Source organism: Cricetulus griseus, chromosome 2 (genome assembly GCF_003668045.3).
Source record: "Cricetulus griseus strain 17A/GY chromosome 2, alternate assembly CriGri-PICRH-1.0, whole genome shotgun sequence".
Classification (NCBI taxonomy): domain Eukaryota; kingdom Metazoa; phylum Chordata; class Mammalia; order Rodentia; family Cricetidae; genus Cricetulus; species Cricetulus griseus.
This window is the reverse complement of record NC_048595.1, coordinates 10193615-10217034: the sequence shown is the minus strand read 5'-3', so window position 1 is coordinate 10217034 and position 23420 is coordinate 10193615. Positions and strand designations below refer to the sequence as shown.

The 23420-nt window shown below is 46.6% G+C and overlaps 1 pseudogene; it reads left to right on the top strand.

Annotated features, from left to right (window-relative positions):
* Window positions 1-16638: 16638 nt before the first annotated feature.
* Window positions 16639-22942, top strand: LOC100770218 (annotated as a pseudogene).
* The last annotated feature ends 478 nt before the right edge of the window (window positions 22943-23420 follow it).

Here is a 23420-nt window from a genome sequence, read left to right as displayed (position 1 = left end):
GAATGGACTTTGGGTGCCCATTCCACATAGAGGGATACTCCCTGAGCCTAGACACACGGGAGAGGGCCTAATTCCTATCCCAAAGGATATGACAGACTCTGAAGACCCCCCCTATGGAAGGCCTCACCCTCCCTGGGGAGCAGAAAGGGTATGGGATAGGTGGGGTGTTAGTTATAATACAAACTTAAGCTTCATGGGATTAAAAGCTCCTTGTATAATTGTACGTATGTGTGTATGTGTGTCTGCAGGTACCCACAGAGGCCAGAAGGGGGCGCTAGAGCCATGGAGTTAGAGTCACAGGCATTTATGAACCTCTCGGTACAGGTGCTGGGATCTAAACTCCATTTAATGTGTGAGAAACTGAGGCACAAAACGTCTAGATCATTTCACCTCTTCTCTGATCCTCACCAACAACAGAGAATCAGCAGGCATTTCTGAAGTTGGGAACTGTTGAATAGTTCATAAGACAGGAGGGCTCTCAGCTCAACTCACCCTTGGCTCAATTGTCTCCATGGCCCTACTGAGATGAAGAGAAATATTTCCTTGTGCAGTAAGTGCGGTTCAGAGAGAGGATTCATTTGGTAAGATGCTGTTTAAACACATACACTTCTTCGCCGGGCACCGCACTTAGAGCGGAAGGTGATGCCTAATAGAGGAGAGATGCTTTACTGTCTCCCCACACTGACTTTCTAAATCTAAAGCACACACACAATGCTTGCCTCCAACATATTCCGGAAGATTGGTGGATGCAGCCACACACAAGCACACTTCTTTTTAAGTGCCTGTCCTTTTCAGAGGCATCCGTTATTGACTGTAATGGCATGAGTCAGAACAAACGCATTGATATTCATGTGGATATTATCTTCACTTCCACAGGTGTTTCTGCACAATGTACAATTGCCTAATGAACCCTTAAAATAAAACGCTGCCAACGAGGACTGAGTTTGCTTCCCCTATAAAGAAAATGAACCCCATCAGGCTGGCAAACAGGAGCGGCAGCATCCTCAATATTTTTTAATGTGATGGCTTTCTCGCTGCCGTTTCTGCGGGGATTAATATATAGGAAAACGATGTTTCTCTTTTGTGATTACATTACCATATGGAGTAATTTTTTGTGACAGGGAGGTCATTCCATGGGATGAGTTCTTCAACAGTGAAATGGAAGCTTGGTTCCATGACAGCCAAGGACAGATTGACTTATTAAAATGATTTTACATTACAGGGTTTTTTTTATTAGTCCATTCACATTTGCTCTTTGGAAAGATCAAAAGCTCGGGCGCATCTGGAGAGCCAACCCATCAGGAGATAGGAAGGGTAAAATTAGACAGAATGGTCATTATCACAAATGTGGAAATCATCTGGAAGGCTGGATTCTAGAGGGCAGCTGAAAGGAGTCTCCTGAGATGTGGAGAGCCGATTGGATGGGAGGGGGAGCATCAGTGCGGATTCTGCCTCATCTGAGAAATAGTCAAAGGTTTAGGAAAATCGCCCAGGCGTCTGAACTCAAGACAAGCTTTGATGCACTGAACGAAGTCAATTGTCAAAAAAAAAAAAAAATCATAGGGGCGATGAAGACCACTCAGCGCTAAAAGTTGTTTCCCAAGAACTCTGCTTAACTTTTTCTCAAATCTCCTATTAAGGGCTGGGTTTGATGTGTATATGCTGATGGTCACCTGCTTTGATACATTCATTCATCCATTCATTCATTCATTCATTCATTCATTCAGCAAGGCTTCGCTGACTCTGTTTATCTATATGCTAGACCAGAAAAGCATCAACGGCTGACTTGTGTTCTCAGGTGGTCCCTGGTCTGGTAGGAGAGATGGATGTCTGATACTGAGATAAACCCTTTGGAAGGGAAGGTCGGGTTCATTCTACCCACTAACGATGAACAAGGATCTACTGTATCCCAAGCTCTGAATTCAGCACCAGAATAACAGAGGCATTTGAGGTTGCTGAGCTGGACAGATGTAGGGTAAACAAAGTCAGCACAGTGAGAAACTCACTGCTAGTCCTGATCTACATGCATAGCTCTGATTCTGGAGGGAAGATTGGACCCTGGATGCATCCTCCCCAAGCCAATGGGATTCCAAGCTCCATTATAAGTCAAAGATGCTCTGAGTGTGGAGCTGTCATATGCTGGTGTGGCTGTTGGTATCACAACGATGTGTTCTGAACAGGGGTCTCAACACACCCAAGGGTCAGAAGTCACCCAGTACCTCTTCCCACTTTCAACAAATGGTAGGAAGTGACCAGTGTGATCAAAACATACACAGAGTGCTGGAGGAACGCCTCAATTGGTAAAGTGCCTGCTGTACAAACATGAGGACCTTTGTCCAGATCCCCCTCCAGCGTGTAAAATACAAACAAAAAACAGAAACCAAAAACAGACAAATGAAACAAGTGTGGTTGTGAGTGCCTGAAGTCCCAGAACTAGGGAGGCAGAGCCGAGACAGGAGGCCTAACCAGTGAGTGCCAGGTTTGGTAAGAGACCCTATCTTAAAGAATAAGGTGGGCCAGGAAGATGGCTCAATGAGTTAAGGTGCTTGCTGCCAAGCTTGATGACCAGAGTTCAATTCCTGGGACCCACATGGTGGAAAGAGGAGTACTGTCTCCCTCAAGTTGTCCTCTGACCTACACACACACACACACACACACACACACACACACACACACACAGTCATCAAGAATTGGATCCAGAGGATTATGGAAGAAAAGGACATGAGAACATAAAGTTGGGAGCTGGATGTGGGAGTTTAGACCATGGAAAACCGGAAATGGAAAATAGAAGGTAGATATAACCATATTTCATTGTATGAAACTCTCAGATGATAGTTTTTAAAGTAGTTCAATGTCCTCCTCATCTACACATGGAGTTACAGACCATCCTGGAATACATTTAAAAACAAAGAACTACCCGTGACCCAGCAATCCCACTTCTGGCTAGGCATCCAAATGAAATGAAAGCCAGTATGTTGAAGAATCCCTGTGCTCCTCCAGCACTCTGCACAGTAGCCGAGCTATGGCTCCAGCCCGAGTGTGCATCCGTGGATGCACACATGAGGAGGAACACAACATTCATCCTGTGCGTGAATTCCTGTGTGTGAACACCACTCCGCCCTTCAAAGGAAGAAAGCCCTGTCATTTGCAGCAGTGGGGACCAGCCTGGAGGAACACTGCCTCAGTGAAACAGGCCAGGCGTGTGCCTCATGACCTCCCTTACACATTGGGAAATCAAGAGCAAAAAAGAGGTGATGCTTGTGATCAAAGAGCACAAGAGGACCCATGGGCTGTCACAGTGTAAGAGATTCTAACTAGAGGAGAGGAGTCTTGGCAGTAGATGGCACAGCGTGATATCTACAGTTGACATGTAACAATATCCACATATCTCCAAACCGCAAAGAGAGTGGATCTGAAATCTTCACACCACCAAAAACATAATTATAGGAGGTGATATTTTAATTAGCTTAATTTAGTTATTCTATAACGAATGTGCAAAACATCACATCGCACCCCAGAAACAGATACAAGTATCAGTTTGCCAGTAAAGGCTAAAAAATATAAATAAATAAATAAATAAATAAATAAATAAATAAATAAATAAATGTGTGAGGAGTGACTAGATAGTTCTGTTGGGATAAGTAAAGTGCTCTGACTATAACTGCCACATGCTCTAGTGGGCAAATGACAACATCTGGAAAGTCAACATCTGGTCTGGGGTTGCTCCCCTTAGAAGCCTGCTTACAAAGGTCGGTCCCTGGACAGTGTGTTTATGTCCTGGGCTGCAAACAACCAAACTCTTTAGAGACAAGAAGTCTCCAGAACAAGAGGCCTTTGCTCCCTCTGGGGACTTTCCTTGTCACATTCAGCCTCTAGCGACAGCACATATCCCTGTGGTAGCTGTCCCTCTCCAGTCTCTGTCTCCCTGGTCCCATTGCCTTCTCCTCTGTCTGTTGAACCATCTGAGTATCTCTAGGATGCACTCATCTCTAGATCAAGAATCAGTCTAGATAATCCAGGAAGCCATCTTCATCTCAGATCCTTCATTAGAGCAACAAAGACCCCTTTCTCCAAGTACAATCAGTCCCAAGCTCTGTGATACAGACTGAACTTTAAGAGGTGGGTTCAAGGGGCTGGTGAGATGGCTCAGCAGTTAAGAGCACTCCTTGATCTTGCAGAAGACCTGGATTCAGTTTTCAATGCACACGTTTGGGCAGCTCACAATTGCCTGTAACTCCAGTTCCAGTGGGGGACAAGAGGTCCAACACCTACAGTTTCCTTGGATACCTGCTCTTACATGCTTATGCCTGCACACAGATACATAATTAAAAAGAAACCCTTTATAAAAGAGAGATAACCCTGAGTTAACCCTTGGCAAGTGAGATCTATGACCTTGAATTATAAACACTTCCCTACACTGATAGATGTGGCTTTCGGCACCTAGACTGTTTGCCTAAGCAATGTACTTTATTTTAAACACCTGCCTTTCTCCTAGGTCTGAAGTACATGATAAGCAGGGGCTGCCTACAGAACCAGACCCCATAAAACCCTGACTCTGGATCTCTATATCAGGTATTTTCTGTTGCTTTGGTAAAACAGTGTGGTGATGTATTATTTATGATTTATTAAAGCTTGCCTGAGGAATCAGAAAGAAAAGTCAGCCTTAAGCTACAGAGACCAGTCAGTGGTGGTACACACCTTTAATCCCAGGTCTCAGGATTAAGAGGTAGATGGATCTCTGTTAGTTCAAGACCACAATGGGCTACACAAACTGATTCAGTCCTAAAGAGAAACAGCTCACACAAAGATGATCTCAGTACTTGGGATCATATGCCTTTAATCCCAGCACTATGGAGGTTTAAAGAGCAAAGGGTCTTATATGAAGCAATTAGTCTTTAGCCTCGTTGAGGAGAGCATAGGTGTCTGAGTGAATCTGAGGAGCAGTGGAGTCGGGAGCAGTCTGAGGATTGCCCCATTGGTCTGAGCTGAGGTAGAGGTAAGAGCTAATGGCCAGCTGCTTTGCTTTTCTTCAAGCTTTTCAGCTTGAAGCTTGAATCCCAGTATCAGTCTCTGGGTCTTTTATTTTACGTGCATGACCAAAATAATTCATAAAGAAAGTATCAATTGAGCTTACGGTTTTAGAGGGTTTGAGTCCATGATGGGAGAACAAAAGCATGGTGGCAGGAACAGTGGAAAGTTCTCTTCTCAAGCCTCAAGTAGGAAGCATGGAGAGCACTGGGGATGGCATGGGTGCTTTAAAAGCTCAAAACCCAACCCCTTTGACATACTTTCTCCAGCAAGGCCACGCCTCCCAACCACCCCCAACAACCAGCAACTAGGGACCAAGTATTCAAATGCCTGAGAATTATGGGAGACATGTCTTCAGAACCACCACAGTCTCTACAAACATCTCACACATGTGCCCATAGTTCAATGCTAGAGTAATTGGGTGCAGACTGTGAGACACCCAGGGAAGGGTTCTGACCCCAGCCTCTGCCCTCCCCCCCACACACACATCTTGTCCTCTTTGATTTTATACCTTGATGTTCTTCCTGGAATGAGTCCTGTACACCAGACCAATTCCTGGCCCCCAGTGACAATACAGCTTCGTTAAATGAAGATTCTGAGATCCACGTTCTACATGCCGGCTCAGCACTAGAATTTGCCTTGGAGACCAAGACAGAAGGTGGGTGCACTCAGCCAAACTTCAGGCTTGGGGCTAGAATTGTCTGTTAGCGACTTCTCTCATTTCTGTCACAAGATACCTGGCGAGAAGCAACTTACAGAAGGGAGGGTTTGTTTGACTTCAGGGTCTGAGTGTGCGGTCTGTCATGGAGGAGAAGGCACGGTGACAGGTAGCTCTGTGGTGGCAGGAGTGTACAGCTAGCATTCCTCTCCTTCTCACAACTCGGTATAACAGGAAGCAGAGAGCAGATGAGAAGTGAAGCCAGGACCACCCACAATGCTCCACTTTGTCCAATAAGGCTTCAGTTCCAAAAGGTTCTACAACCTTCCAAAACAGTGCCATCAGTTATGAACTGAGTGTTCACACACACATACTTATGAGGGAGAGTTAACATCCACACCTCAACAGGCTGCAACTCTGCTAGGGTTCACCTAGTTCACCCTGCATTCGGTCTCTAGCACCACAGAAGTTTGGTGTGTGTGTGTGTGTGTGTGTGTGTGTGTGTGTGTGTGTGTGTGTTTCTAAGTAGTTTGAAAATGATAACTGGAGCCTAGAGAAGGAAAGTGACTTTTCTACAGACACACAGTGAGCTGGTAGAAGAGACAAGAGCATTATCATCTGCTAAGCCCACAATGTATCCTACTTGGAGACTATAGGATAAGATGGTTGAATCTTCTATCTGCAAGACTATCCTAGTCAAAGGTCTGAGGTCTGCCTTCTGCACTCACTAGCTGGCTAGTGGAAAGAGCCCAGGCCCAGCATGGGGTTGAGAACATCTGGCCATTGTAGAGGGCACAATCCTTGTGCTCACAGATAAGTACTAGGGGAACCAGGAATGTTAAACACTCAGGGTTGTCTCCTCAGCAGAAGACATGTATAACCGGTGTTCTGCCCAGATGACAGGAAGTAGCTGTGGCTATAGCCTGGTGAGCTGTGCTATCTGTAGGGCCAGGCCACATACCTGACTCCCCCAGATGTTTATCCCAGACTCTCCCTCCCTAGAGTATTGTTTCTCAGTCAATAGAACCCATCCTTATAGGAGATATCACACTTTACAAATAGAACAGAGGTGGTTGATAGCTTGGTGGCCACTGCACTAATCTGTGTTTGACTAAGACCACACCAGGTCCCCCCTCAGCCCTTAAGATAACACATGTATTCAATCTACGGAGCCCATCTTTATGGAAGAGGTTACATGTACTTTGCAAAGAGTTTTAATGAAGTCAGGCCATAAGCTTTGTTGTGCACATGGGATTGCCATCAGGAAACTTTTTTCCAAATCTGTGTTGTACTTAAATATGCCTAAAACCGATTGCCTGGGGTCAGACCCTAGAAGTATGAACCAACACTGGCTGTGGGTCATGTTTAGCCAGATTTCCTTCTTGCCTCATACAGATCATTGCTCTGCTGGCCATGACCTTTGCAGAGGCCCCTATAGGTCATAGTGACATAACAGGATCACGGCTGCTGGCCCCTGGCAGACAGTCAATCTCCTTCTAATCCCATGGGGAATTTGAGGGGCAACCTCATCTCTTGTCATTTTCCAGATAGGGAGCTATGGATTAGTAATTTATTGGAGAACTCTCTGTCTGCCTTTTTCTTCTTAAATCATATTGATTATTGGAATATTCTTCTTTTAAAAATAGGGTTCCACTCTGTTGCCTCTGCTGGCCTTGAACTCCTCCTAGGCTCAAGTGGTCTTCCTGCTCAGCCTCCTGAGCAGCTGGGACTGTTACATGTTTCTCACCATGCCCAGCTTTCTAGAATGTTCTATTTCCTCTTCATCCATGTTTTGTTTGCTCTGAAGTAGCACAAGGTAAGTGTCTCTGATGCCATGACTTTGGAAGTCAAGTTTTGTGAAACTCTTCCCAGATAAGGCAAGATAGAAACTCACAGAATACCCAGTGGACCTGGGTTCTTAAATGGGAGAACTGGGTATATAAACTGAGGCATGGAAACTGAGGCACACTGTAAGTGACAGACAGGGGCCTACTGGAGCCCATGTTGAAATGGCTCTAAAATGTGGGGGCGACTACTGTATCAGCAGCTCCAGGTATGGATCCCACTATCCCGCCCTTTGAGCTGTAACTTTAGGCCTTGTTCTAATTACATTCTCAGCCCTGCAATGTGTGGAAACTTACATGACCCAACAGAGGGAGAAGAGCCGCCTGCAAAATGACATGAAGTTCTAGTGTTCATATTCTTAGAGTCATTCACATTCATGCCCCTCCTCTCTCCTCATTATAATCCAGGCTTGCCTCAAACTCGTTATGTAGCCAAGGATGGCCTTGAGTGAACTGTTGGTTCTCCTGCTTCCCCCCCCCCCCCCCCCGCCAAGTGCTGGAGATACAGATGTGCTGGGGATACAGATGTGCGCCTTCAGACACATCTGGTTATTCGGCACAGGAGATGGAGCCCAGGGCCTCTGGCATGGCCGGCAAGCACTCTGCCAAATGACTGACATCCCTATTCTCCATTATCTTCAACAGTTAGGTTGCTGTGTCTCTGTAAGGACACAAGAGCATGCCTGAGAGAGCTTGGTAGAGGGACAGTAGACATGTATAGGGGATCCGAGTCGTCCTCTAGCCTGACTGATCCATATCAGATACCAATAGCCAACACCTTGACATGGGAAGAGTCAATGCAGAGGAGAAGAACCTCCCTGCTGAGCCCATCTACGCCACCCCTCCAAAGGGAGCCAAGGGAACATGTACTGTGCCTGCAAAGGCACGGTGGTTTACGATGATAGATACACAAAATATGTCACTCTTCCCTGTTAATAGGATCTAAGATGAGATCCGAATCAGTTGCTGCCATTTCTAGTTGTCATCGTCATCTGAATGAGAAATACTTTATTCCTGAAAGTCTTTTTCCATGATTGAGTATTTTGATTGGCTTAGACAGAATAGACAATCCCAGGAGAGCTGGGATGACATATTGTAGGTAAAGATTAGAAGCAGCAGGTGTGGAAGCGAGGCCGACACCCCGAGTGTGAGTGTGAGTAAGAGTGAGCCAGAGCCCTGCACCTTCTGTCCCTCTGGGGAAGCTGTTGTGAGCTCAGGCTGGGTATTGGAGGCTGGGGATGTGGCTCGGTCTTTAAAGAGCTTGTTTCTCAAGCAAGAGGCCCTGAGTTCAGATTCCCAGAATTCACAGAAAAGATAGGTATGGAGGTCCAGTCTGCAGTCACAGCACTGACAAGATAGAAACAGGTGTACCCCTGAAATTCACTGGCCAGCCCCCCAAACCCATCAATACTCCAGGTGCAGTGAGAGACCCCCCTCTCTAAATAAATAAATCCATGGAGGGTGACTGAGGAAAACACCTGACATGTGTTTTCCTCCACAAGCAATTCATACACACACTTACATATGTGCATGAACACACACACACGCACGCACGCACGCACGCACGCACGCACGCACGCACGCACGCACGCACGCGTATATGCACACACCAGCCGTCACCGGAGAATCACCATAAAAGGTCATATCACTCATGCCCCTGCCTTTGAGCAGCACCAAACCTGCTCCATCACAGACAGATACCAGTAGTTTCTCCTACACATTCAGAGTCCCCTGCCTTGTTGTCCTGAGTTAATGCCTGGCAGTCCTGCCCGGAGTGTTTGCACTCTGCGCGCAGCAGCACGGTGGTCACAGACTTGGAACTTAGCTCTGAATCACACTCTCCTCCCCGTGAAGCAAAACCAACAACAGCATGTGCTTCTGGAGCTGTCACTAGATCCATGCAGTGGGCACGGGCACGGCACAAGCTCGAGCCACCCTGAGCAATGCAGTTTCTACCCACCCTGTCAGCGCTCCTCGCTAATATTTAAAGCCTCCGCCATTTGCTGACAGCCTTCGCTTTCTACCGTCGCAGAGAGATCGGAAGCAGATGGCTTTCAGAGCATTCCTTCTGCTTAAAACTAAAAATACAGTTATTTGGCCTTTCAGCCTTTTTTTTTTCTCTAGATGAAGTATTCTAGGAGTCTGGGGCGAGAGAGGAGCATCCAGGAGCATGAATTCACTCGGTACACTAGAAAAGAACAAGACTGTCTACCAGGTAAGCTTCTGTCGGGGCTGTGTGTCTTTACCCACTGAGCCGTCTCACTGGGCCTCCTGCTCTATCCTCAGGCAAGCTACTTAACCACTCCCAACCATGCTTCCTCCTTCTATACAGTGCCAGCTGCTGTCCTCACAGCATCCATTGAAGGAGTAATTGTGATGTGCTATTATTGGCCGCCATATTTGAATCCAAAAGACGGTCCATCCAGAGTTCCAGAATCACGGGGGTGGGGGAGTGGGGGGGCGGGAACGGACATCAGAAGGCAGTTGTGGTGGTGGTGGAGCTTCAGGCTTGTGTCCCAGGCTCCCTTGCTCCTCCAGGTGAAAGCTGACACCTCCCCCACTCCACCCCCACTCCCTGTGGAACTCAGTGGGTGGGATCTGAGTCCAGGTTTGAAGGACATAAGAAATGAAGTTCCAGGATTGCTGGGGACAGTGGCACACAGATCCCAAGAAAGGAGCAGCACATTCATGGCTGGCCAGGAGAACAGTGGGGTGACAGAGAGATGAGGGACAGGCAGAAAGATGGAGAATGAGGTGGTCCCAGAGCAGGACAAGGTAAGATCTGGCCAGGTTGCTGAGGGAGACTGGGAGGCTAAGGGGCTGCTGAGTGGGGGAAAAGCAAGATGGGGTCGAATGTGACAAACAGAGAGAGGAGAGTGACACCAGGCTCTGTGCCAATCCGAGGAGAAGGGGGAGCAATGGCAGTTTCTGGCCACCCTGTCAGTCAGTGCCCCTTGCTCAGGTCAGGTGGCTGAAGTCAGGTACTGAAAAGGGGCTGGATGTTGGCTGCCTTCTGAGCCAGTGGGACCTGCTGCTCAATACAATATGGATTGGGAGAGGAGGAGAGGACTCCAGGAGGCCACCAAAGGCGGGGGCCTGAGTGTCAGTGTCTGCCTGAACATCCCTCTCCCACCCTCCACCTGCCTCTCTTCCTCTCCAGGCCCCAGCTCTGGTGGCAACAGCTATAAACAACTGTTTCTCATTGCTTCCTGGAGCCCTTGCATTTGTTTTCTCAATCACGAATATCCCTACTTGATACAGCAGATGTTTACATAGTTAGTGTCTGTCTCCCTGTCTGAATTTGAAGAGCATCATCCCAGACCACAACTATGTGGCCAGGACACAGCCTTGGAGGCTGCAACGCCAGGAAGTAGGTGTGAGTTTAGTCACTTCTGAGGGTAATGAAGGAGAACCGCTCCAAGGGCTTCTAGAAGCATCGTTGGATGTCTACTTCATCCTCACTGCTTCTCCCTGGGTGCATGTCTATACTTAAATACTGTCTTTCCCTTTTAAAAACACATTCATGTGTGCACGTGCTCATGTACACTCTTACAATACGTGTGTGTGTGTGTGTGTGTGTGTGTGTGTGTGTGTGTGTGTGTAGGTGCCAGGCCACTCATGTGGAGGTCAAAGGGCAACCTTTGTTGAGGTCCTCTTTTTCCACCTTGGTCGATGGGGTCTCTGTCAAACAGGCCCAAGGAATCGGGGATTCTCCACCTACCATCCCCACCCAAGGACCTCTGGGATTATGAATGCTTACCCTGCTGCCTCAGGCCTTCAGGTGGGTCTGGGGCTCCAAACCCAGGTCCTCACGCTTGGGCAGCAGGCGCTTTTACCCACTGATTCATTTTCCCAGACTTCTCTCTCCCTTTTAAGGGTATCATTTCTGTTACGATGTATGGCCTCATCTTAACTTGAATAATTGCATCTGCCATGGTCCTCTTTTTCAAGTAAGCCTGCATTCTGAGGTCCTTGGGATTTGGGACATGGCATATGGGTTTTCCAGGGGCCCATATCAAGTCACATCCTCCATCTAGAACGGTGAGTCTTTACCCATGGGTCAAGTGAGACACTTCTGGGGGTCAAACATCAGAGACCCTGCATATCAGATATTTACATTACAATTCATGACAGTAGCAAAATTTCAGTTTGGAAGTATCAATGAAAATAATTTTATGGTTTGGGGGTCACCACAACATGAAGAACTATATGAAAGGGTTGCAGCTCTTGGGAGCTTGAGAACCGCTGGTCCTGAACATAACTCCACAAGAATGGGAACACCGTTTGGTTTTGTGGCTGTGTTTTCTTCACTAAAAGATCCCTTAGCATTTAGCAAATGCTGAAATAATGTATTTGTTCAATGACTAACGAGGAAATTGGTGGAGGAGAATGTATAGGAGCAGAAACCAAGCATCCTGTGGTAGATATGTTAGTTTGAGATGCCAATTGGAAGACCACACAACAGACAGGGGCAATGGCTCAGTTGGTAAAGTTCTTGCCATGAAAGCATGAGGACCTGAGTTTGAACCTCCAGTGCTCACATAAAACATCAGGCATGGTGGGATGCTCCTGTGCCCCTAGCACTGGGGGAAGTACAGACTGGAGAACCAATGGAGCTCATTACCCAGCTAGTCTTGCTGAATTGCTGGGCTCAGTGAGAGATCCTGCCTCAAAAAATTAATAGATAAGACAGCGATAGATGGCCTGAGGCTGACATCAACTTCTGACCTCCATCTACACACGTGCACATGCAAATGCATACAACATATACCTTACACACACACACACACACACACAGAGAGAGAGAGAGAGAGAGAGAGAGAGAGAGAGAGAGAGAGAGAGAGAGAGAGATCTCATGGCAATTAAGCAGGCAGGTCCTGGCTGCAGAGGTAGATTTGTGGGCACCAGCAAGCACATGGCATTTGAACCTGGAACTGGAGGGGGTCAACCAGGGATGAATAAACAAACAGTGGCCAAACATCCACCAAGCAGGAAAAGAGGTCATCTCAAGGACAAGACAGTCATCTGTGCCACTGCCAAGGGATCAAGCAAAAGGATTTGACAAAATGAACATCCCTGATAGCCTTGCTGTCGGGCAACAAGGATTCTAAACAGACACTTGTATCCTTCCCTTTGGCTATGAGACCATTGAGACAATGTGTCCCAGTGGATGGCATTTCCTCAGAAATCTCATGCTGGGAGAAGGAAAAAGCCTGGAGGCTGATGCCAGCCAGAGTGGGAATTTGTCTCCAGAAAGGAGATTTACAGCTTGTCACATCACCTCACAGAGAGACTGGAGGCAGGACCACATCTCAACAGGGACTGCTTAGATGCATACCACTTGCCCCCCAAATCTAAACCTCATGTAGGCCCCTTAAGATGGACTGGGGTGCCAGGAGATCATGGGGTAGGCTTTGATCCTCTTCCCAATGTGGCCACATTGAATAAATCTTTTTTCTGCTATTCACGATTATTTGCCTGTAGAATGGCCAACTAAGAATGAGTGGCTGAGCCCGGCTTGATGGGTCTGCCAGGGACCAAGCTCTAACCCTAACAAGTCTGGTGACATTATCAGGAGAGACAAGAAACAAGCATAAGGAAGGGGCCGAAGAGAGACTGGGCAATGAGGAAGCAGAGGCAAGTGGCACAAGCTTCAGGGGTGTCCCAAAGAGGGGAAAAGTTATCTTGACAGACGGGGGCAGGGCTAGAGTGTGGGCAACAAAGACCAAAAAGGAACGAGTTATTGGGTCCTCCTGGCTTCTGGACTATTTTAGGTATTGGGGACCCACAGCGCAAGTTCTAAAGACCTGAGTTTTTCCAGGGCTTCTCATGATCCAGCCTGCCCACACCACTCCATCTCCAGCAAGCTTGCCCACCCCACCCCACCCCCAGGTCAGGAAAGCCAGAGCTCACTTGCTGCAAATGCTTGGGAATAAGCCACCTCTGCTGATGGTCCCGCTTCTTTCCTAGGAACCTGGGTGATATCCTGAGTGGCCATCCCTGGGCTCCCTAAAGGATGGCAGCTTCAGTAGCCCTTGCTCAATGGCCCTCAGGATGCAAGCTTCCCTGGGGCAGGAGCCGTCACTTAGCTGCTTAAACCCGGACTCTCAAACTAACCATTTTCTCTGCAAGAAATCACAGCAAGAAACGACCACCTTGGGGATAATAGAGCTGAGGGGCCAAGGAGGAGGCTCCAGCACACCTATAGTCTGAGGTAGGAAGGGGAGGGGAGAGGAGGAGAGGGGAGGAGAGCAGAGGAGGGCAGAGGACAGGAGAGGACAGGAGAGGAGAGGAGAGGGGAGAGGAGAGGAGAAGAGAGGAGAGGAGAGGAGAGGAGAGGAGAGCCTCTTTCTTGCCTGGCTTCCTGGTTTCCATGGTTTCCATTCAGGCCTTTGGGGACCTGTGATGTGCAGAGCCCTAGGAAGAGTGAGAAGGTCCACTCTCCTCTCCCTCCCCTCTGAAACCTCGGGAGGCAAGTGCTTCAGTACAATGTCACAAGCCCATCTGTGTGAAGCCCCGTGGGAGAGAAGCAGCTGCCACCTTGGCAGGTGTGGCGAACACCACATCTGGCCTCAGTATATCTACCCCTGCCTGGCAGAGCCTCCTTGCTGTTCTTAAAAAATAAAACATGGGATCTGAACTCACATCTCAGGACCTGGCCAGCAGGAGAAACTGGCTCTCGCACATGCCATTCCAACACTTGGAATGGATTTGACCCCTCAGAGCTCTACCGAATAGCCAGTCAGGAAGTAGGTCACGATCATGGTTCAGTTCTCCAGGCGGGAAGAGGGAGGTTTGGAAGTAAACTTGACAGTGAAACTGTGGTACCCCCAGGCCCCTGCATTTGTCTTCAGGCCACAGTCTCCATGGCTGCATTGCTCAATGCTAACCACTGGAGTGGTTCCCAAAGGTGGTTCCCTTCATCACCTCAAGGTACCACTGAGTGCAGGTGGGGGGACCTACAGAAGCCCCACTGGAGCTTTTCTGCATAGTCTTTCCAGCTCTGGAATCCTCCTGGGAGCCCAGTCCTGAGAGCACAGCAGGTACCATGCTCGTCTCATCAACTGTGCCTACTTGCAGAGTCCTTCACAATTAGGCTTATTGGTGATTGACATTGCCTCATAGAAGGAGTGGGTCGGTCATTGGGCCCTCACCTGAGTTTCCAGCCACTCCTACCAGCCATTCGTATTCATTTCTGCCCTAAGGAATGAATACAATGGCCTCCAGGGTTGGGGGTTCTGGTGGAGAGGCTAGGGTATAGAGGCTAGGAAAGGAAAACAGGAAGGGGCTCCATCTATGCAGCTGTGGGGGAGCTTCCATCCGCACTAGCCACAGTCCTTCCTCTGAGGCTGCTTTACGGCCCCCCTCGCTCCTACCCATAACCCCTCACCCACGCTCTATAAGTGATCCTAACAAACACATTGATTCCCAGGATGAATGTTGGTAGAGCACATACATCGATTTGTTCTTGGGAATCTTCTGAGGTGGGGTAGATGTTGCTTTTATCTCCCCAGGAGAAAATTCTAACACAGCCTCATTCCTTGCAGGATGACAAGAGCAGCCACCTAGTCATCTAGCCACAGCAAGATGTCTAAATGCACACAGTAGAATAGGGCAGTTTAAAATAAATTCTGAAAGCAAAGAAAGCTTCGTGGCATATGTCAGTAGTCTCAGCTTCTCAGGAAACTGAGGCACGGGGATCTCTCTTGCTCCCAGGAGTATGACACCAGACTGGAAAACATATAGAGAGCCTGTCTCTTTAAAAGTAAAAGGGAAGAAGAAAAACAAGTAGGGGGTGGGGCATAAATTCCAGACCAGTGCTGACCACTAAAGCTATAATGTAAGCTACATCTGCAACTTTATATTTTCTTGTATTTCTTAAAGTGTAGAAAGGTGCAATTAACTGTAATAGCTATTATTGATGCAATATACCTAAAAACTAATCATGCTAGCACATTGCTAATATAAAACAGCATTAGTGTCGTACTTTTATATTTAGTTTTTCCTTCTAATTCTTTAAAACCCAGCATGTGGGTTTTAAATCCATAGCACACAGATGAGCCACACACACACACACACACACACACACACACACACACACACACACCAAGTGTCAGATAGCCACATGTGGAGACAAGCTGTTGTTGGGGACATTTGAGGTTGGCAGCAGCCCATGCTGACTGCCGAGTCTGACTGCATTGCTTGCCTGCGTTGCTCTGAAGAGGCCACACTAGCTTCTGTGCCCTGGTTTCCTCCTCAGTGGTCCATACACTTAGGCCAGGACAGTGAGCTTGCTTTCCCATGATGGTCAGTCCTGCACTACTCCTCTTATAGAGAGGGTATGGGAAGCCACTGTTGGTGCCCAAGGGCCTCAAAGACATAGAACCAGGCCAGAGGAAGCCCAGGCAAGGGGCTGTGAGACCCATTCCAGCCCATCACATCCCTGCCTCCTTTCTTTATTCCTGCTACCTTTCCTCCCTGGTCCCCAAGCAGCCTCCTACTCCAAGAGCAACTCAGGTACCATAAGGGAATTGGGAGGAGGGTGGTCCTGAGGCAGGAAAAGGTGAAAGACAGGAGTGGGCGAAAACAGGAACCAAAGGGGAAAGGGACCAGGACAGGACAGGAAGGGCAGGGGGAGGGAAGGGAAGTGGGGTGCAGGAAAAGCTGGCTCTGCCTTAGGGGTTCAAGCACAGCTCCACCAAAAGGTCTCATTGATGTTGGCAAGGACAGGACAGATGCAGCTGTTGAGCTAAATCGGGGCGTTCTTTCCACTGTCCTCTATCTCCCCCTTCTGGACGCCAGGCCCAATAACCATCTTAATCAGAAAAGGCACAGCCTTGCAGGAGTCTCGTGGAAAAGCAGACTTGGATGGAATGAGAAATGCTGTGTGGTCCATGAGACCGTAGTCAATGCAGGGTGGACACAAAGCATTTAAAAGACACATGAAAATATCATAGTTCAGGCCATAGAGCTCCGAGTTGTAAGATACTGTACTTTGGCCTGTGGGTGGGATAATAAAGGCCTAGCTCCTGTTCCAGATGTTACACAGGGTACATCCCATGTCCCTAGTCCTCCAATATGCCACTGTGTGCCAGTATTTGGCGGAGCATGTCCCGGGAGGAATATGCCATCACTGGCTTCAGAGAACTTAGTCACAGCAATGCCCGGCTGCATCTTCATGTTGCATCCATTGCGGCTCAGCAGGTCAGTCCTTCTGCCAGCAACAATTAAGCTGCCCAGCATAGTGAAAATCACCACCCACCTCCAGCTGGGGAGCACCAAATGCCTTGGGAGCACCAAATGTCTTGGGAGCACAGAGACGCAAGCTTCCATTCTGTGTAGCCTCAATCAGCCCTGGAAAGTTCATGTCCCACAGTGTCCAGGGTTGGCTTTGTGACTCCCTGAGGCCAGAACCAATATCTCTGCTCCAAGATCCCCCTGTCTGTGGGTCCCTCTGCTCAGCCCTGCACCCCCACAGTCTTCAGGTTCTTCACTTACCACAGAGAGATGGCCCCCAAAACCCACTGCGTTAAGTTAAATAATTTAAATCAAAACGTATTGGCAATGCATAACTCACCAAACATTATGGCTTAGTCCAGCCCACATTCAACATGCTCAGAACTCCGTGGACCCTCAGCAAGACCATGATACACAGATGCGTATATGCTTATGAGAGTGCATTATGTGTGGGTGTTCATGCGTGCATGTGCACATGGATGTAGGGGCCAAAGGTCAGCTTTGGATGTTGTTCTTAAGGCATCATTCCATCTTGTTTTAGGTTTCTTCTTAAGATTTATTTTTATTATTTGTGTGTGTTGATATATTATTTGTAATTTATTAAAGCTTGTCTGAGGGTACAGAAAGCAAAGATAGCCACAAGTCATAGAGTCAGGCGATGGTGGCACACACCTTTAATCCCAGGACTCAAGAGACAAGCAGATGGATCTCTGTTAGTTCAAGGTCACACTGAGCTACATGAAACTGATCCAGAACTAAAGAGAAATGGCTCACAAAAAGGTGATCTCAGCACCTGGGATCTCACACCTTTAATCTCAGCACCAGGAAAAAGAAAAAAAAAGCAAAGGGCCTTATGTGAAGAATTAGTCTCCAGCCATGTTGAGGAGAGGCAGCAGTCTGGGATTGCATTCTGAGAAGAGCAGGGCAGTGTGGAGATGCAATCAGAGGGCACAATCGCCCCTTCAGTCTGAGCATTGGTAGAAGTGAGAAATCTCTTGGGCTAGGTTGCTTTGCTTTTCTGATTTTCAGCTTGAAGTTTGAACCCCAATATCTGTCCTTGGGTTTTTATTATTTGTGTTACGTGTGTGTGTGTGTGTGTGTGTGTGTGTACGCACTACAAGTGTGGAGGTATCAGATCCCTTGGAAACCTGGATTACAGGCAGTTGTGAGCTGCCATGTGAGTGCTGGAATTGGACCCAGGTCCTCTGATGGAAGAGCAGCCAGTGCTCTTAACCACTGAGCCATCTCTCTGGCACCTTGTATTGTTTTTCAGTATCCATTTCATTGATTTCTTCCATTAGCTTCATTGTTCCTTTCCATCTGCTGATTTGGGATTTAACTTGTTCTGGTTTATCTAGAACCTCAAAATAAGTTAATGAGTTATTTATTTAGATGTTGACTTTTACCATTTATTTATTTAGGGTATGTGTATGTGCATGCATGCACTCATGTACACACATATGCACACATGCCATGATGCACATGTAGAGCCCCAAGGACAACCGATAAGAGTCAGGTTCTCTACCTCTGCCACGTGGATCCCGAAGTCTGAACGCAAATCATCTAGCCTTGGCTCCAAGTGCCTTTACCCTCTAAGCCACCTTGATGGCCCAAAAGTCTCTTAATTTTTTAGCATAATCACTCATAGCTATATTTTTCCTTCTGGGACTGCCTCTGCTGTAAACTAACCATTCTGATAAGTTGTAAGTTGTTTTCATTTTCTTCTAAGAATTCTTTCAATTTTTTCCCTGATTTTTCCAGTGACCCTATCAATCTTTCAAGTGCATTTTGTTTAATTTCCCCGTACTAGTCGTTTCTGTTAGTGTGATGTCCAGTTTTGTTACATTACAATCTGATAAAATAAACCATTGAACTTCTGTGCCAAGTCTTACTCCATTTAGAGAATTATCTGTGGCCTGCAGCATGTGTATTCCACAGCTATTGGGAAACATGTTCTGTAGATGATTCTTAAATCCATTGGATCTTTATTGCAGTTTAACCGAAAGAGTTTTTGGTCTGAATTATCTATTTGGATTGAAATCACACACTGTTATATCCAGACATATCTGTTCCTTTACATCTAACAGTGCTAGTTCATGAAAATGATTTTTTTTCAAAGTTTGTTGCATATATATTTACAACTGTGATGCCTTCTCTGATGGATTTTCCCTTTATCAATATGCAGTGCTTTGTTTATGTCCAATTAATTTTGTCCGTCATTTGCATGATCAGATCTGAGTGTAGCAACTCCTGGTTGCTGTCAGCTTGGCACCTTGACTTCCACCCATTCGCTTTGTATCTGTGTGTGTCTTTGCCTGTGAGGTACGTCTCTCACAGAGGACAAGAACCTGAGTCTTGAACTGTTGTTTGCTTTGTCTTTTGGTTTTTGTTTCTTTCAGTCCACTAGTCTATATCATTATGTTACTTATAGAGAGAGGAGAGAAACACACACACACACACACACACACACACACACACACACACACACACACACACAGGTAATACTGTTGGCCATTTTTCCTGGTTGATTCAAATATTCTTTGTTCTAAGCTATTCAAGATAGACCCCTAGTCACAGTTTTAGATATGATTATTTCCTAATTCTCATTTATTCATTGATTCTTCCCATGAAACCTATTCTTCCCTGCATTGTAACTGGTGGGTCACAAAGTTCTTTATTTGGTACTTGTCTGACAAGGTCTTTATTTCCCTATCAGTCTTTTAAAGATCATGGGATATAATAATCTTCGTTAGCAATTATTTACTTTCAAGGCTTAAAATATATCACTGCATGAATTCTTAGCTTTTAAGGCTTCCTGGTGTTATTCTGATGGGCTGGGCTTTATATTTGAGTTGGCATTTTTCCATCTTTTAATATTCTTTGTTCTGTAGTCTTGGCATTTTGTATGTTGTGGAGAAATTCTTTTCTGTCTGGTCTATCTGGGGCTAGTTTGCTGTTTGTATTTTCCCTAGGTTTGGGAATTGTTCTGCTGTAATTTAATGAATAGGGTTTCTATATCTTCAGTTTTCTGCTGTAATTTAATGAACAGGGTGTCTATGTCTTCAATTTTCATCTCAGCTCCTTACACTGCATTCTTGGATTGTGTTCCTGAGTGTGAGTCTCCTGCTCCAGTCTCCTGAGTAATACAGTAGCACAACTGCACAGAATTGCATCCAGCAAAACCAAAATAGCTTTTAATGTTTTTAGTTATAGTTTATTAATGATATAATAGATAGTAGTTTACGGATGATATAGTTTTGCCTTGGGGATCAAACCCGGGACCTCATGCAATCTAGGCAAATGCTCTACTATCGAGTCACATTCCCCAGCCCTTCAATAATAATTTAAAATTAATTAAAAGATTATTGAAGCGTGAACCACCCTCATCACAATTGTTGGAGCACGTGTCAAATCACCAAGCTCTGTGGTCAATTATCTCATTCAACTTCCACATTGAGAAATGTGTGTTCTTATCCCACTTTACTTATGAGAAAGAGGGTGCCAAGAAGACAACCAAGAGGTTAAATAATCATCTCAAGGCTGCACAGGTGGCATGCTGCAGGCGCCAGATTCGAACCCAGGTGTCTGATTCCCAAGCCCATGATGTATACTGTCTCATCTGCCATTGCACCCACACTCAGAGTGTCAGAGCAGAAACACTGACGTCCTGACGTGGGAGAGAGGAGGAGAGAAAAGAGAAAGTGAAAGGCGAGGTAGGATGCTTCGTCAGGAAAAGCTCCGAAGCACAGACAGAATTTTAAGAGATGAAGGGAGATAAGCAGCTGGTATTTATTTAGAAAATGCCATAATTGCTAACATAATAGACTCACTCTTCAGGAGCCAGAGGCACTGCAGTCAGCACAGCGTCCTGTACAAAAGGCCCAGTGAGCTGAAGATGCGCCTGCCCTGGCCGGGAGACGTGATTCACTTGGAGATGTCATTCTTTCAAGGAATGAACCAAGGACATGGCCAGCAACGTCCCTGATGAATTCCAGCCCCACAAACACTTTTCCAATGCCTACTGCCCCTCTCAAACCAAGCAAAATGTTCTAGAGCAGCGGTTCTCAGCCTTCCTAATGCTACAACCCTTTAGTACAGTTCCTCATGTTGTGGTGACCCTCCAACCATAAAACTATTTTCTTCGCTACTTCATAACTATAAATTTGATATTGTTATGAATCATAATGTAAATATTTTTGGAGATAAGAGGTCACAAATCAGAGGTTGAGAGCTACTGTTCTAGAGAATAAAGGAGATAGAAAATAAAATGTCATATTCCTCCTTAGCCCCCTTCTTCCCTCCCTCTCTTCCAATTTCTGAATTGTTTCCAAAGCATGTTGGTTTTCTCTTGAGAATAGCTCAAATCTATTTCAGACAGTTGACAGGTTCCCCATGGATTTTTGACCCCTGTTTAACTGACCCTCCAATCCCTATTCCTACTGACCATCTCTCTGTTTTTTTAAAAAATGTATGTGTGTGCATGTGTATGTGTGTGTGTGCGTGTGTGTGTGTGTGTGTGTGTGTGTGTGTGTGTGTGTGTGTTGTACACATGTGGGGGTCAAAGGATAACTTGTGGGAGTCAATTCCCTCCTTTTACCATGTGAGTCCCAGAGATGGAACTCTGGTCATCGGGCTTGTCAACAAGAACTTTCACCCCCGAGCCACCTTTACTGGCCCTATCTCTCTCTATTTCATCACCTTTGAGAATTTTTCTTTGTTTTGTTGAAACAGAAGTCTCACTATGTAGGCAAGGCTAGCCTCAACCCCATGGTATGCAAGTGCTAGGATAAATAGGTGTACACTGCCAGGCCTGGCACATAAGGAATCTTGAGAACAGCTGTGAAGTGTTGGAGACCGAGAGAGTTACAGCAAATGACAACTGGTGTTCAACAGGCTGACCTACCAGATGAGCGACTCTCTGATGGGGAGCCCCACTTAGCACAGCCATGGGGGTCACTGTCTGTGGATAACTGTTTGTCTCTGTGTGTAATTTCTCTCATGAGTCAACTTCATTTCTTCCCTAAGAATAGCTTTGGGTGTTTCCCCCACTGCTTGTGTGTTTATCTTGCAAAAATATTCCATCCACCGGGCACATATATTTGTGGATGGTCAGACAGATGACTTCTCTCTGCACTGTGTGCTCCACTTTAGGATGAGAAGCTTAGACGCCTGTTCTCTGTAATTAACTTCCTGACGGAAGTTCTTGTGGAGTGATCACAGGAGAAACTTTCACAGACTGGAATTGCAGGTGTCTGTCCTTGTTATATCATAGTCCTTCAAGAGATCAATAGAACCTAACTGACTAGCCATGCCCAGATATTACTAATCACACTTAAGAAATGTAAAATAATGCACATATTCTTTGCATATTCCTTAGATCTCTCAATGGTTTAGTTTTCTCCCTTTGTAACCTGTAGCAGCCCCTTTACGAGGGGGCCAGCTGCAGGTCCTGCACCCAATGGATGCTGCCTAGAGGTCACAACACATAAAATCTTGCATTGAGGCCCATGAGAAGGACATGGAGCTCTCTTTTGCTGTGCAGTGCAGCAAGGACATGGTATGTGGGATCTGCATGGAGGCATGGAGGTGGTCAATGATAAAGCCAACCCCAGCGAGATCCGCTTTGGGATCCTGTCCAACTGCAACCACACCTACTGTCTCTGCAGTATATCTGCAAATGGAGAAGTGCTAAGCAATTTGAGAGCAAGATCATAAAGTCCTGCCCTGAATGCCGGATCACATCTAACTTTGTCATTCCCAGTGGGTACTGGGTGGAGGAGAAGGAAGAGAAGCAGAGACTCATTCAGAAATACAAGGAGGCCATGAGCAACAAGGCATGCAGGTATTTTGATGAAGGACGTGGGAGCCGCCCATTTGGAGGGAACTGTTTTTACAAGCATGCATACCCTGATGGCCATAGAGAGGAGCCACAGAGACAGAAAGTGGGAGCATCAAGCAGATACCTGGCCCAACGAAGGAGCCACTTCTGGGAGCTCGCTGAGGAGAGAGAGAACAACCCCTTTGACAACAACGAAGAGGAGGTTGTCACCTTTGAGCTGGGTGAGATGTTGCTTATGCTTTTGGCTGCAGGTGGGGACAATGAGCTGACAGACTCTGAGGATGAGTGGGACTTGTTTCACATGAGCTGGAGGACTTTTATGACTTGGATCTATAGAAGCTTGCATGGCGTGTGAACTGTCCACTGTGCTGTGTGGCAGTGTATGTGGCTCTCCTAGGCAGGCCTCTCAAACTCCAGGTGCTGTTGTGATCACTACTACCCAGGGCCTGCTTCTCTATCCCTCACCTTTCCCCAAGAGTGTGTTGTTTTCTGTTTCAAAAAGTTACAAAATAAATCTTAGTTAGTTTTTTATAACATGAATTTAATTGTCAGACAGTGTAGGTTTGTTGTGCCATCTGTTTTCAGCCAGGTGTGTTCATGGACTTTGCAATCCGTTTTTGAGACCCCAAGTTCGAAGGGAAAAGCACTGAGTGTGCTTTGGGGTCCAAAAATAGGGGTAATTGGGGGAAAATGGACCTAAGCTGACAAGTTGCTCTCTGTGCTAGATGTGGGAGGGCTCCTTGAGGCTCCTGTGAGATCTGCACCTTTATGATTTTCTATCTGTCCCCTACCCTGTGACCCGTCACGTGTGCTT